Here is a 16,162-nt window from a genome sequence, read left to right on the forward strand (position 1 = left end):
AACACAGGGGGTGTGGCTTGGGGTACGCATGCAAAGCACACACAATGGTAAAGCATAGGGGGTGTGGAAGCTGTTGGAGGACATTGTCCTCCAGCTGTAGCCGAGCTCCTTACACCCCTGCCTGAAGTGTAGCAAGCAGGAAATCAACTACCCTATTATCCAAGCAAAGTTCAGACTTATAGTGTGTATACCAGGCCTGAACAATGCAAAGACTTAATATTGTCTTTCTATTCTTTAGGCTGTTTCCCTTCCTCATTCTCTTCAGTGCCTACATTTGGTCCAGAATGTGGCAGCCAAGCTGGTCTCTGGGTCATCTAGGAGAGACCACATTACTCCTGTATTGAAGGAGTTACATTGGCTGCCAATATGTTTCTGGGCAAAATACAAGGTGTTGGTCATAACCTATAAAGCCCTAAACAGCTTGGGCCCTGGGTATTTAAGAGAACGGCTTCTTTGTAATGAACCCTGCCGCCCATTGAGATCATCAGGAGAGGTCCGTCTACATTTGCCACCGGCTTGTCTGGTGGCTACTCAGGGACGGGCCTTCTCCGTTGCTGCCCCGAGGCTTTGGAATGCGCTCCCTAGTGCAACAAGAGCCTCCCCATCTCTGACATCCTAGTGCAATAAGAGCCTCCCCATCTCTGACATCCTTTAAAAAGTCCAGAAAGACACATTTCTTCACCCAGGCTTTTAACTGATATTGTTTTGATTGTTTTGAATGTTATTTTTAGAATATTGTTTTAAAATTTTTAAATTGTGTTTTACATTTCTTGCTTTTAAATTTTTGTTTTGTTTTGTTTTTGTTTTTAATTAATGTTTTACTTTTTAATCTTCTTGTAAACTGCCCAGAGATGTAAGTTTTGGGCGGTGTAAAAATATGATAAATCAATAAAATAAATAATAAATAAAGAGAGTGCTGAGGTCTGAATAGACATAGCACAGAAATAATAGTGGTTCACTAGCCTAGGTATCAACCTCAGAACCCTGAGGTTGATGGTTTTTGGCCATGACAGTTTGGATTCAGTTTGGAGGTCCTGGGGTCAAGTTTACATCCAAGATGAACACCTCAGATTCAAAACTGATACATTCTGCCTAACATTAATATATTTCTGCATCAAGACAACCATATTTCATGCTTCCATTTCATAGAAGTTTCCCCATCTTAGTGTTAGGGCTTTCTGCAATGCAAGCAAATTCAAGAACCTAGGCTTAAAGGTAGCTGTATATATTATGGTATAAACAAAGTTTTATAGTTCCGTTGATGGAAGAGTCCTTCCAGTGAAATGTGTTAAGTGAATTGTTAATATCACTGAGCTTGTTTTATTCCATCATAATTTGGTTTGGACATTTATTTCCTGCACGCTATTGTCATAGCTTTTTTCTTTGCTTTAAATTGGTGCTGCCTTCCTGACTCTCATGCATATTTCTGCCTTCTCAGTTTATAGATTCCAATCCCTTTGCGATGTTCATTTTGCTTATGCGCTTATGTTCATGAATGGATACTGTACTATATATGTTAATTAATCTGCAACGAAGTTGTGTATTGGTCTTGCAACTCTGCCCTTGAAAATCTTAACTTGTTTATACCCATTGCTAATAACATTGCTTAATGATACAATAATGATAAAATAAATGACTTGTAACATTGCTAATGAAAGTTCAGCATAAAAGGAAATTACAAGGTGATTTATTGTGACCCCTAAATGGTGAGGAGCAGCCGCGGAGCAAACTGAACGGCGTCCTGGGTCTGGCCCCACTCAGCGGCCCCCTCCACATATGCCTGTGCACGTGATGTCACGTGCATGGGGGCATGGCTCGGGCTCCAGAGGAGCCCAGAGTGAACTCCCCCCTCCCACCCAGGCTACCGAGAGCCCAAGCAAACTCTCTTGAGGGAGAGAAAGGGAAAAACAACCTATTGGGCAGCTGGCACTGCCTGAAATGATGAGCTGAGAGCTCGCTCGGGCTTTTGGCAGCCCGGGCCATGCCCCTTTGCACATGATGTCATATGCAAAGGAGGCATGGCCTGGGCTGCCAAGAGCCCAAGCGAGCTCTCAGCTTGTCATTTCAGGCAGTGCCGGCTGCCCGATAGGATGTTTTCCCCTATCTCTCCCTCCAGAGAGGGAGAGAAAGGGAAAAAAACATCCTATTGGGCAGCTGGTGCTGCCTGAAATAACTGATGGAGAGTTCAACCGGGCTCTTGGCAGCGCAGGCATGGGAGGGGGGAGTTCGCTCTGGGTTCCTCCGGAGCCCGAGCCACAGGGATTCGGTGGCCCTTTTCATTGGTGGCCCAGGTTCTTTGAACCTGTTGGCATAATGGTGGCTATGCCCCTGGTGAGGAGGCAGATTATTTCTTATTGTGGCAATCTACAACTAAAAGTGGTAGAGGCTGGACTAAATCTTTATTTATCAGGACTCAGTGTCATTGTGGCTCCTGAACCTGCACAGACTCATCCTCTGCAGTGTGCACTGCCATAGATGTTTTACCAAAGGAGTACAGGGTAATCAGACTGATTAGCAAAAAAAGCATTTTGATCAGCAATAGGCCAGAGCCGGTCATATGATCAAGCCTGCCCTCTATAAAGCTTTCAGATCAGGCTTGCTGTTGTCTGTGCAGCTAGGGTTCTTTACTACTGCTGATTTGAGGCTTGCCACATAAAGCCATGGATTTTCACCTAAACTGCAGCTTTGAGGTGATTTTGGAGGTTACCACTTGGGATAAACATTCAAGGAATTTCAAGGGAAGCAAAAATGCATCTTATCAAGACTAGTGAAACTTGTTAGGATGATCTCTTAAATCCCTATTCCCCTACTTCAGCATTGCCTTGCCTCACTTCACCTCTGCTTCACTGTACCCAAGCTGGCCTTCCTTCCAAGACATTGCACCCACCCACCCCTGATTTGGCAGGACTCAGGAGATGAACTTTACAGCATCACAGCAGCGGTACCAATTCTTCACCTAAGACACCTATTTCAAATGTTTGCTCTTCTACTGTCAAGTATAAATACTGCAGCTCCAGGAAGGCAACACACACACAAAGAAAGAGATACCAATGTACATGTAAATGAGAGAGAAACGTTTTGCTTGGCATGGAATATCAACACTGCCTTATGGACACCTTCTATCACTGAAGAATTCCAATCAGTTCATGCCTGAATTTTCTCCTGAGTCCTACCCAGCCCCCAATCTTTCACTCTCAATTTACATGCATGCTGAAAATTCATAATGCAATCAGTCACTTGTGTTTATGTAGCACCCTTCATGTAAACATCTCTGAGTGCCTTACAGTTATTAAGATCAAATTAAAATACCATCTTAGTAAATACAGGAACATGCATATTAATGTTGATTTTAATATTAACGCTGTCTAGGGGCTTTTAATGCATTTCTTGCTGTTGTCGGCTAATCTTGCAAGTGGGCAACAACACAATTACCCTTTGACGATTGTCATGTAGATTAAATTCATTCCGTTCAGTGCACTTGTATTAACGTTGAATCAGGATTACTTCTTACAGTGACAAGATTCTCGGTGACATGTCTAAGGCCTAGTTCAGGTGTGCTCAAATTCTGATCCCCAGCTGTGGTTGGACCACCACTCCCATCAGGGGTGGAGCTACAAGTGAGCAGATGTATTCCATGAACATGAGCTGCTCACTGCCATGGGCCACTTGCCTGATGCCTCCCCACAGGCCCTGAGGGGCCCACCACCTCCTTCTCCAAGACTTGCAGTGACTTCTAAGGCTCCAGGAGCCATAGAGTCTTCCTAAATTTTGCCTGACTGCTGTGTGCTACAAAGATGTCATGACCCAGTGCCTATTGCTGGGCCATGCCACCTTTATAGGGTGCAGTGGATGGGAAAAGCTTAGAAGCTGCCATTGGCATTTAGGAGCCACTGCCACAGCTGAGGCCATGGTGGTAGAGGCCATATTAGGTGAGCCACCATGAAGGTGACCGGTGAGGTGGCAGTCATGGGGCTTGGGGCAGCAGGATAGACAGGTGGCTTGCTGCATGGTGATGTGACTGTGGTAAAGTAAAGTGTGCCATCGAGTCGGTGTTGACTCCTGGCGACCACAGAACTCTGTGGTTGTCTTTGGTAGAATACAGGAGCGGTTTACTATTGCCATCTCCCATGCAGTATGAAATGATGCCTTTCAGCATCTTTCCTATATTGCTGCTGCCTGATATAAGTGTTTCCCATAGTCTGGGAAACATACCAGCGGGGATTCAAGCTGGCAAGCTCTGGCTTGCTAAGTCATTTCCCTGCTGCGCCATTAGGTGACTGTGGTGGCTACTGCCAAATTTAGAACACTACCAATGTCATTATGGTGCTGACTTCCATCGCCTGACTTCCATCGCCTGCTTAGGTCCCCAGATGTTGCTGGATTCATCCCCCATTGGGACTGGGGATGAATCCAGCAACATCTGGGGACCTAAGTTTGAGAATCCTTGGCCTAGTTCACACATACAGAAGATACAATGGCAAAATAACTAGTGGATGGTACCACCTTATTTTGGGAGAGGGTTGAGACATATTACTGGATGCTTCTCTGCATAAAATAGCTCCTTGCTCACAGAAAACTAGATATCAGAGAGAAGAAATATACAGGGCCAATTCAGTTGATAGTTCATCTGCTGGCCTCAGCACACACAATAAGGATGTGAGTGTGCACGTCCTTTCCTCCTTCTGGCTCATCAGTGTGCCTTTCCCTAACTGTGTGCAGGGGCGGCAGTTTATCTGAACCTCCCCTCTACACATCCTAGAAATACTAGTTTAAATGAATATTTGTAGCATGTGTTCAAATAAACGCCACACCCCCTAATTTGATAGGGTAAAGGCACCCTATCACATCAGAAGGTGGGAACGTCAATACTGAGCACACATTGTATGTGAGCTGAACAAAATGCATGCCTAGGGCTCTACTGTTGGCGTGAAGTAAGTCTGCAGAGTGGAAATTGCTGGTGGGATAACTGGTGGGATAAAACCTTTGTGAAGATGAGAATCTTGAAAAGATGACACAAGGTCTGCTTCGCCTCCCTTCTGTGCCATGTTTGTGCAAATGCAGTGCCACTTTTCTCTAGGCTGAGGAAAAGAAGCCTACAAGATACTTGTAAGTCACATGTTGCTCATGTTCTGAGTGCACTGGTTTTCTCTGCAAATCTAAGATTGTGGACCCAATATAGGCAGTGTGGCAGTAGTGGCTGCTGTGTGCACCGCCGGGGGTGGGGGCAGTGAGAGGCACCATTAAGCCTAAATTAGTAGGTACTTACTTCTGCTCTGGCTGCACCTGCAAGCTGCTCTGAGCAGCAGCACGCTGCTCAGCACTCCCTGTGGCAGGGGATCAGCTCTGCCATTCACCTGGTTTCTGCAGAGCTGATCCCCCACCTGCAGCCAGGTGAGTGGCAGAGCTGATTCCCTAGAGCAAGGAGTGCTGGGTGGCATGCTGCTGCTCAGAGCAGCTTGCAGGTGTGGCCAGAGCAGGGGTAAGCACCTACTACTCATTTAGGCTTAAAGGTGCCTCTCACCGCCACCCCAGTGGCACCCTCACTGGATGCTACTGGAGTGTGGGTCTGCTTTCATCGTTTATTTATTTATTCAAATTTTCTTATATACCGCCTCCTCCAAAGACTCTAGGCGGTGGTCAACAACAATACCAATAACAATTAAAATAACAATTAAAATAATAATAAAATAAATGAAATGAAATGAAAGGGCAAATGCCTGGCACAACAGGTAGATCTTAAGGAGGGCCTTAAAGGCAGCTAGGGAGGGAGCTGAACAAATCTGGGGGTAGGAGACTGTTCCAAAGAAGAGGGGCAGCCACAGAGAAGGCCTTCCTACAGGCCCAGTTTATCATGTGTCCCCACACTGTGCCACTCGAGATTATAGATAGGGGGCTAAAGGTTGCAGTGGTGGTGCATAGCTGAGTCAGGGCATATTCTGGCTGTACAGGGTGAGTCCTGGCAAAATCTGAATTGGTTGTTCGGATCCCAGTAAACCTGACAGAAAACTATGTTATGGATTTGCCCAATAAAATATTTCTCCTACTACTGCTACGATGAATATTTATATACTGCTCTTCAACCAAAGTTCTCAAAGCGGTTTACAGAGAAAAATAAATAATACATAAATAAGATGGTCCCCTGTCCCCAAAGGGCTCACAGTCTAAAAATGAACATAAGGCAGATACCAGAAACAGCCACTAGAGGGATGCTGTGTTGGGGTTGGATAGGGCCAGTTGCTTCCCCCCTGCTAGATATAAGAGAATCAACACTAGCTGATAGACTTGTCAATATATTGCCCCAGTCCATAGAAACAGGGCAGATGAAGTACAACTTTCAAATCAAAAGGCCTACAAGGGTGAGGACTGGAGTATAATCATCTTACCCTCCCTTTACTTCCCTGAAGTGCCTGCCCAAAGTGTTTTGGGTTTTTTTGCAGCTGAGCTTCCATAGTGGAAGTGACCTCAACTGAGGTGAAAAGTATTTGGAGAGAAGTGTGCACTTGTTACCATGTAACCAGCAGACGTTCCCCCACTTTTAAGTCTGGACTCTATTCCCCCACCTTCGGTCTCTTTTCTGTGTGATTGATTTAGATTTGGGCTTAAACATTTTGAATTGCTGTGTCATGTTTTCACTTGGCCCTGAAGGAGGTGTGGTAATAGAAAGCTGGAAATCATCCAGAACGGGTTGCCTTCTGTTTCAATATATTTGCCCTGACCCCTTGCTGTAAATGAACTGAATCTGAATAGCTTAATATTGTTTTGGTTTATAATTTCACCTGCTTAAAAAAGAATACACATATTGATTTTTGTGATGTGGAGAGGTTATAATACTCTTTGTAAACTGCATAAATCTATCCCTTGGCTGAAAACTCAGTCCTTGCCCATGGTTATCAGTTTACAAGCACAGAGAAAATGCCCATCATATGAAATTAAAAATGCATTATCAGCCTATCCAGCGAAGGAATGAAATTATGGATCCAAGATAAATCAATCATCTCTGTGGAAAGTGATAGCATTCTGAGGAGAACGAGCAGGACTGTTCACTTGCTTTTATTGCTATGTGAGGTATTTTCCCCAGCAAAGTTGCTTTAGAGTTGCTATTGGTTCTCTCCTGATAGAAACTCAATCTGTGTTTTAATTGAACAGCATTTTGAGTTGAGCAATAGATTTTGCTGAGAGAGGGGTGTGTGTGTGTATGTGTCTACACACACAGAGGCTTGGAAATCCTAAACAGAGAGAGGAGAAATGCTACATGATAATGATTCAGTTCTGTAGGGAACTTCAGTAATGTAAAATGCTGTTCACACTATACAAAATTACCGCTAGCCCTTTTCAATTAGTGTTAGGCAATGTTGTTCCCTGGGAACAATTGTAATGCTCTTCTACAAAAGGTACTAGGATATTCTGATATGAAGGCCTTCTTCCTACATTCTGTACATTGGTCCCCAGAGCCATTTTAATGTTGTTTTGATTTGCCTTCATTTGCAATCTGCTCAGTGCAACACTTTTCAGGTCAGGGTAAAAGGCCTGCATATTTTCTTGGTGTGCACAATATTTTGTCTGTTGACTGAGGTCCAGGTTTTCTGAGCTTGACGGCTGTGGATCCTATTTTCCTGAAGTTTTTTTTTAGGATGTTTCTAATATCACAATGCATAGAATGCCATATTTAACTCACTGGCAAGGGGCCTACCTTCAATCACCTACCTTCTATTTCCATTTTAAATCAATGCTGAAGACCTTTGTTGTATTCTACCTAGCAAGCTTTTATGTTTTCATAATTAGAAGTTTGTCCATATGGGGATCCTGTAGAGAGTGTGTGGGGTGGAGTAAAAAAGAAAAGGGAGCAAAAGCTGAAGAGGGAAAATGGAGTCAATAAGCATGGCTTGTAGCACTTCAATATCTACTTCTGACCACTAGAGGTATGAGGAGTTGTGTTAATAGGTGTCTCTTGGTCAAGAATCAGAATTGTTCAGTTATTGTTAAAGGAACATAGGAAGCTGCCATATACTGAGTCAGACCATTGGTCTATCTAGCTCAGTATTGGCTTCACAGACTGGCAACGGCTTCTCCAAGGTTGCAGGCAGGAATCTCTCTCAGCCCTATCTTGGAGAAGCCAGGGAGGGAACTTGAAACCTTCTGCTCTTCCCAGAGCGGCTCCATCCCCTGAGGGGAATATCTTACAGTGCTCATACTTCTAGTCTCCCATTCATATGCAACCAGGGCAGTCCCTGCTTAGCTAAGGTGACAAGTCATGCTTGCTACCACAAGACCAGCAATCCTCTAGGGTGCCTGTTTGCATATGTTGTTCTTTGTCTCTCTCAGTATGTGAAGTTTCAGTTTCTTAATAAATCCTTATTTATTTTATTCCTGAGCTCAACCTATAGTCTCCAGATAATCTCTTAGGCTGAACTTCTTTACCATCAGAGCATACTCAGCTATGTGAGGAAATGGTTCTCCTCACCCCCCTCAGAAGTTTCTGGAATAAAGTCTAAGTTAAATCCACATAAGATTGTTTTGTGTTTATGAGGGAAGCAGTTATAAAACATTTGGCAATGAGATTTTGAACCAGCCGTGTGTGAGTCTGCAAAGCTTGTGATTTTTCCTGCATCTTCGTTTCATTGCATTACCAGGCCTACATTCCTGAACTGCTTTATACTGTTGCCACTGATGATTGTTTCTCCAGCTTCCTGATCTGCACAACTCCTTAAGGTACTTTTTCCTTATCAATCCTGGACTCTGTTGTTCACTGGATGCCCATTGCAGCATGGCTCAGTTCCCACTACCACCTTTTTTTCCTTGTCCATCTCAGGAGAACCTGATCTTCCCTGGAAACAATGGAGCTCCTATTTTTGCAATTACCTCCTCACTATACAAACCCCTGATTTTACTCCAGCAAAGCATAAGGCTATATTACTTCACTGCCTGGGCCCAGAATGCCAAATAATAAATAATCATTTGCCCTTTCCTGCCAACTTGGAAGGGGAAGCCAACCCTTATGAAACTGCTCTTCAAGCTTTAGATGATCATTTCAACCATACTTTGAATGTGATTGGTGAACATTACTAGTTCTATTCTAGGTCCCAGCTGCCTGGTGTATCTGTCAATCAATATGTTATAGCATTGCTTGCCTAAGTGTAACTTGTGAGTTTGTCCACTTTACTGGTGAGCTGATCAGGGATCAGATTGTTATGAAAACAAACTGTTCCAAACTGCATGAAAAACTGCTACTGGGAGGGAAATTTGCCTTGGATAAATTTATAGAGATGGCTCGGAGGGTGGGAAATGCTCTTCACTGTGCAAAAGTCACCCTCAACCAACTTCCTGAAATCCAGGCTGTTCAATGAAAGTCCTTCCAAACCCAATCTTCTCATATGGAAATACCATGGAAAACAGCAGCACAGTAAAAGAAGAGCTACCGGTGCTGCTGATGTGGAGATTGCCCACAAAGCCAATTTTGCTCACTGCCCTGCACAGAAAATTATTTGCAACAGGTGAAAGAAAGGGGGATACTTTGCTAAAGTTTGCAAATCTTCTGTCCACTCCACAACTGATTTGTTATATGATAAGGAGGAGGCAGATAAACCACTTCCTGACAGTGTTTTAAGTGTGACAGAATCAGAGCCTGCTTCGCCACATTGTCAAGTTAAACTTACTGGCCATGAAGTGATGATGATGATGGCTGATTCTGGTTCTTCATACACTATCATTTCCCATCTACATTACAAGAAATTCCTTACTACATCAGATCTGCACCTGCATCCTTCAGACATCCATCCATTAGGATATGGGAGTTTGCCTATTGCTACCAATGCATACTTCACTGCTGTCATGGAATACAAAGGATTTACTGCAGAAGGAAAAGTGTATGTGACGCAAAAAGAAGTCTCAGTATTGGGCTGAATACATCAGAAAGATCTATGAATAGTGTTAGACCCAAATGGAATGGAACCCGTATTACAGATGGTGGAGAATCCATATGCTGATATAATTGCTGATTTCTCAGATATTTTTGCTGATACTCCTGGCACTGCTATACATTCCAAACATAAAATTCAGATGAAGGCAAATGCAAAACCTGTACAACACAAAATGAGGAAGGTACTCATAGCATTGTGCCAACCACTTAGAGAGGAACTTTTAGGACTACAGCATGCTGACATCATAGAGATTCATCAGAATGGATCTCTCCCATTGTTTTTGTGAGAAAATAAAACATTACACTTTGAAAGGGTGTGGATTTAAGAGATGTGAACTCCAACATGGTGGTGGATTGTCATCCATTACTCAGTATTGGTGAAATGCTGCTTACTCTGAAATAGGCCTCCATGTTTACAACTTTGGACTTGTCTTCAGCCTGTCATCAAATTCCTCTGCTCAAAAGTTTTTGCAAATACTAGGGATGTGCACGAACCTGTTTGGAGGCCCTTTTATGGGCCTCCGAACAGGTTTGAATACTGGCTAGTTCAAAGGCGAGGGGGGTGTCTGCCATTAAGGGAGAGGGAGGGTGCACATACCCCTCCCTCCGCTTTCCCCCTACCAGTGATTGGTTTTCTCAAAGTCAATCGGGGCGGCAGCATATCTCCCTACCGCCCCATTGCCCCCTTTACTGGAAGTAACTGGAAGTACTCGACGCGACTGTGTGTGTCGGGCACATGTGTGTGATGTGCGTGTGCTGATGTGGGCAGGCGCGTCAGGTACTTCTGACTGCTTCTAGTAAAGGGGGCAACGGGATGGCAGGGAGGAATGTTGCCACCCTGATGGACTTCGAGAAAACCGAGCGCTGGCAGGGGAAAAGCTGAGGGAGGGGTGTGCACCCTCCCTCCGCCCTTAAAGGCAGACAACCCCCTCCCCCTTTGAACGGGGCCCCCTGGTTCCATGCACATCCCTAGCAAATCCACAGCCTTCACTGCTTCAAGGGTCTTTTTGAATTCAGATGGCTGCTCTTTGAATTAGCCTCTGTAGCTTCAGTATTTCAACCGAATGATGCATGCAATGTTTGGGACTATGGATGATATCACTTACTTTCAAGATGACATTTTAGTGTATGGCAAAACCATTGAGGAGCACAATGCTAAACTGACAGGTCTTAAGAAATCTCTGACAACATGGACTTACTATCTCTGCAGAGAAATGTCAGTTTTGCACAGACTCAGTGATATACTTGGAACACACAATATCTCAGAGTGGTATACATCCCCAAACAGACTTGATGAAAGCTATTCAGGAAGCACCAGAGCCACACAACAAGAATTCACTTTACTCATTTTGAGGATTCTGTGAGTATTACTCTAAATTTGTTAGACAATTTGATGCAAAAGTTGCTCCATTGCATCTTCTTTTAAAAAACAGTGTAGCATTTAACTGGAATGTATCTTGCAAGGCTAGTTTTCAGACTATCAAATCAGCTGTTGCTGAAAGCTCTCCTCTCACTTCTTTTGACACCAACAGGCACACTATTGTAACTTCTGAATATGGTTTATGGTTTTATCTTGACCCAGCCAAAATGGGACAAGGAAGTTATAGTTGCCTTTGCTTCTAGAGCTACTGCATCAGAGAAGATGTATTCTGTAGGGGTGTGCACGGAACTGCCACACTGCAGTCCGGCACTGGGGTGGGGGGTAGCTTTAAGAGCGGCGGGAGAGTTTACTTACCTTAGAAAATCCTAATTAAAAAACCCATCACTCCTATCAGTCTGGGGATACTTGGGAGGGACTGAGAACATTTTTGCCATGGCCCCAGACCCACTTTGGGGGTGCTGCCACTCCACAGAGGCGGGTTCGGGGCTGCCCCAAATCTCCATTATATCCAATGGGAATCCCCCCCCCCAAATTCACCAGCAATACTAGTGGCACCCGTCAATTGCCACCCCAGCTTTTTTGCCCCTATCTGGGCACCCTAACACGTAACATCACCTAGTCAGTCCACCTTACCTTACCTACCCAAGCAACTAAGATGACACACAGACAGACACCAACTATTGACTCTCTGATCTAACAAAAGGCCACTGCTGCTGCTGCCTGCCAGCAGCACAGCACACACACAGAGAAGAAGCAGGAGGCGGAGCAGAGCAGCAGACCTGCTGCTCTGCATGATGGATGATGTGATGCCCAAAGAAACCACTGCCTCAGTGCCTGCCACTGAGGCCACCACAGACAGACAGAAGCTGACCTGCTCTGCTCTGCTGCTCCCCTCCAAGGATGATGCACACACACCCTACATCTGAGTTCTGATCTGAGACTGAAAAGGCCAAAAAGGCGTCCAGGCAGGCCAGGGGACCGATCCAAACCAGACCAAGCACGCAGAGTCAGCACAGGCCAGCAGCCAGCAACAACAACTACTACTACCACTACTAGTGCTAAACCAACATTGCCAGTCACACGCACCACAGCCTGAGCATAGCACACAGCCAACAGCTACTGCTAGCCAGTGCCTACACAAGCAAGCCAAGCCAAAAAGAGCTAAGTAGATGGCACACGCCAACCCGTGACGATGCAACTGCAAGGGGAAGGCACAATTACAGGCAGGAGGAGGCGAGGCAATTCTAGCACAGATTTGAAAGTTAAAATTAAGAACTACCACCAGTGTGTCTGTCTACATCGTGCAGTGAGTGCAGCTGAGCTGAGCTGTGTGTGAGGATGATAGTTAGTTAGAGCAGACTCAGAGCATTGAGCATTGGCAATGGCATTGGCAAGCAACACAACACTCACCTGCTGGTTCAGTACTACAGTTCTCTCTCAACTAGTAGTTGTCTTGTCCACACTAGTGTCTTCATCTCTTCGTGTGTGCAGTGAGTGCATGCCTTTTGCCTTACTTGGGGAAAGAAATGGTTCTCTGGTCCACCAGATTTGCTCTAGGACACAGAGAAGCCCAAGGCAGGTGGTGGCACCAGTGTGAGTGCATGTGTGTTTGTGTTTGCCAGGTGTTGTGTGTGTGCTGCTAGCTAGGAGGGGGGAGGGAGGGAAGGGGGAAGGGGAAGGAGGGGGAGGGGGATGTACCAGAGGGGATTGAAGGGGGAGGAGGATCCGGCTCAGAGTTGGTCATATGCTGCCACATATATGCACACATGGGATGTGTGTGCTTTGGTGGGAGACCAGATTCTCATCATCTTGCCAGACCAGGGGCAGGTGAGGTGGGTGTGGAAGGGAGGATGGAGGGTTATGAAGAGGAAGGAGGGAGGATGAGGGGAGGGATGGAGGGATGAGGGGGGAAGGGAGGGTTGGAGGGGGGAGGGGAAAATGTAGACTCACAGCACAGACAGAAGACAGCACACTACAGCAAGCATCCACACACAGAGACAGTGCAAACATCCATCCACACACACAGACAGACAGACAGACAGACACAACAGAAAGAAACAGCCTGCACCACAGTCCACACACACACACACACACACACACACCTTTCTTTACAGACAAGCAGCACACAGCACAAGCGCACAGACACACACAGACCCAATTCCCTCCCCTCCCCCCAAATAACCCAGACAATCAAAGCAATAATCATCATTCAATATGTTGTGTTGACAGCCAGTTCATTTCTATTATGATGGTTTGGGGTTTTTTGCCATCAGAGTCAACATCAACAGTGACCATAATCAACAACATAAGATAAGAATTCATTCAGGAAGGAAGTAGAACCATTAAAAAGACATTAAACTTGTTTTGCATGTAAACCAACTCCCCACACATGATTTCTTAGGTAACATTTTTTAGAAAACCAATCCATTCTGCAGTCATATATTATTTCCTTTGTTACCAGTATGATTTGTAATATTTTTTGAGGGTTGATTTTAACATGACATTCTTAAAAAAAATTATTTACATATTTATTTACATATTTATGTACATATTTACAGAACGTATACCTGCCGCTGCCGCTGAAAGTCTAGTACTATTAGGGCTGTGCTACTTTAGGTGTGTGTGCCGTGCCCACGCCAGGCCCCCAAATGCTGATAGGTGGAGATAAGGGCCTGTGGTGATCAGCATTGGGTTTCTTTTTAGGTGGGCATGGGCATTGTAAACGTTTGGCCAGTCGCAGCACTACTACTACTTGAACTTGTGGTGTGTGGGCACTGCACGCTGCGACTTGGTTGGCATGGCTCAGCATCCGTCACGTCAGCTCAGCTAGAGGTGGAAGGGGGGAGGGGAGGGATGAGCGCAGAGGATGAGCCAGGCAGGTGACCAACCATGGAGCAACCACGGTAATCACTCACCCAGCTCAACTTCCAGCTTGGGATAGCCAAGCAGGGGGAGGTTGATCTTGAGAAAGACCAGCTGCTCCACCAGACCAGGGTCCAAGCGGGAGTGAGAGGGTGTCACCAAGTCCCCGGCACGTGGGAACACCCGCTCGCTCTCGACACTGGTTGGGGGGGCAGGAGAGGAGGTGCACAGCAACCGCCGCCAGGTCCAGCCAGACTTCGCAGTGGGTCACCCAGAACTGTGCGCAGTCCAAGCTGTCTTCCTCCACAGGCAGCTCCTCCAAGTACTGCACAACACATTGCTCAGCACTGGAGGGGGGCCTGGCAGGTCGAGCCTCCCACACACCAGGCAAGGCGCCAAGGCACACCTGCTCAAACCACTGGGTGGATTTCACGGCGGGAGCAAGTGGCTGCTGGTTTGGCGCTGCCTGGGATGCCACGCTGCTTAACTGGGAAGAGGAAGGGGAAGGGGAAGCTGACGCCGGCTGGCCACCCACGCTGCTGCTGGGTGCGGGTTGGGCGGCAGGGGGTGCACCCGCACCACTACCAACCTCCTGGTCTCTGGAGGCCCTAGCGGCCTCCTCCTCCCTCACCTTCTGTACCAGGAGGTCCCTCCACCCGTGCAAGTTACTAACGACATTGCCCTTGATGGCTGGGTTGCAAAGACAAGTGAGGACATACTCCTCCCTGCTTCCCAACTCACCAAGGAGCCGCTTGGCCACCCCAGACTTCAGCCTTCCAGCCAGAGCACGACCCTCTGGCGTGGTCAGAAAAGCCTGGAGTTCGCCCATCAGCTTCTCCAGACCGAGAGCTGTGGGCAGCACCTGGCTCAAGGGAGTGGTGTCACCACACAAGTCCTTCATGGCAAACTGGAAGTGCTCGAGTGCCAACACCGCCTCGGACATCTGCTTCCACTCTGCATGCGAGAGGTCACAGACGGCCAAGGACTCGTCCCTCGCCAGGGTGCCAAGGGCTCTCTCCTGCTCCAACAGGTGCTGCAACAGGAGGAAGGTGGAGTTCCACCGCATCTCCACATCTGTAGAGATGAGATGGCAAGGAAACCCAAGGTCATCCTGCTTCTTGCGAAGCAGTCTCCTGGACCTCTCGCTGCGGTGGAAGTGGGCGGCCAGCTTGCGAGCCTTCTCAACAAGCGTGGCCATGGCAGCAACAGCACCTTGGGAGGGGGTGGCCCTTCTCCTGGGATGCCTTCAGCTCCTTAAGGCCGAGTGCATCCCTGACGGTCAGATGGAGTGTGTGTGCCATACACCGTATGTTCACACAGCCCATGACTGTCTCGACAGCGGGGGTAATGTTGGATCCATTGTCGGTGACAATGAATCCCCTGTAGAGGTGTGGACACCCACCAATCCACTCCTCTATCTGGCGGTCGAGTACGGCCTCCACCTCCTCCATGGTGTGCCTCGTGTCCATTGTCTCCACGTGCAGAATGGGCCACCTGTGCCGTAGTGCAGCGCGAGCCGCGCCAGAACCAGAAGCATCACCCAAGCAGGTCCCCTCACACTCCAGGCCCCGCCAGTGGGCAGTGAGGCTGAGGAAAGCAGCATGCATCCCACTGACACTGGTCCAGAGGTCAGTCGTGAAATGCACGCTGGTGCCAGGCAGAGCCACACGCAGCCCGGCTGACACGAGCTCCCTGCACTGGCGGTACAGGGAGGGGACCACGTTCCGGCTGAACGTGGTCCTTGAGGGGATGATGTAGTTGGGCACAAGGTACTGGAGTATCTGGCGGAAGCCGGAGTTCTCGACCACCTGAAATGGCTGGTCATCGGTGGAAATCATCTCCCCTATGAGGCCGGTGAGGTGATGATGATCCACACGAACAGTCCGCTTGCTGCCCGACACCTGTGTCCACTGCTGGACTGGCAGTGTAGCCTGCTTTTTGGCTGGCGCAGGCACACTGCCCTTGTCCGCCCTAGTGGCAGGTGCACAAGGTGCACTAGCGCT

The sequence above is a fragment of the Hemicordylus capensis genome, chromosome 3 (assembly GCF_027244095.1).
Source record: "Hemicordylus capensis ecotype Gifberg chromosome 3, rHemCap1.1.pri, whole genome shotgun sequence".
Taxonomy (NCBI): domain Eukaryota; kingdom Metazoa; phylum Chordata; class Lepidosauria; order Squamata; family Cordylidae; genus Hemicordylus; species Hemicordylus capensis.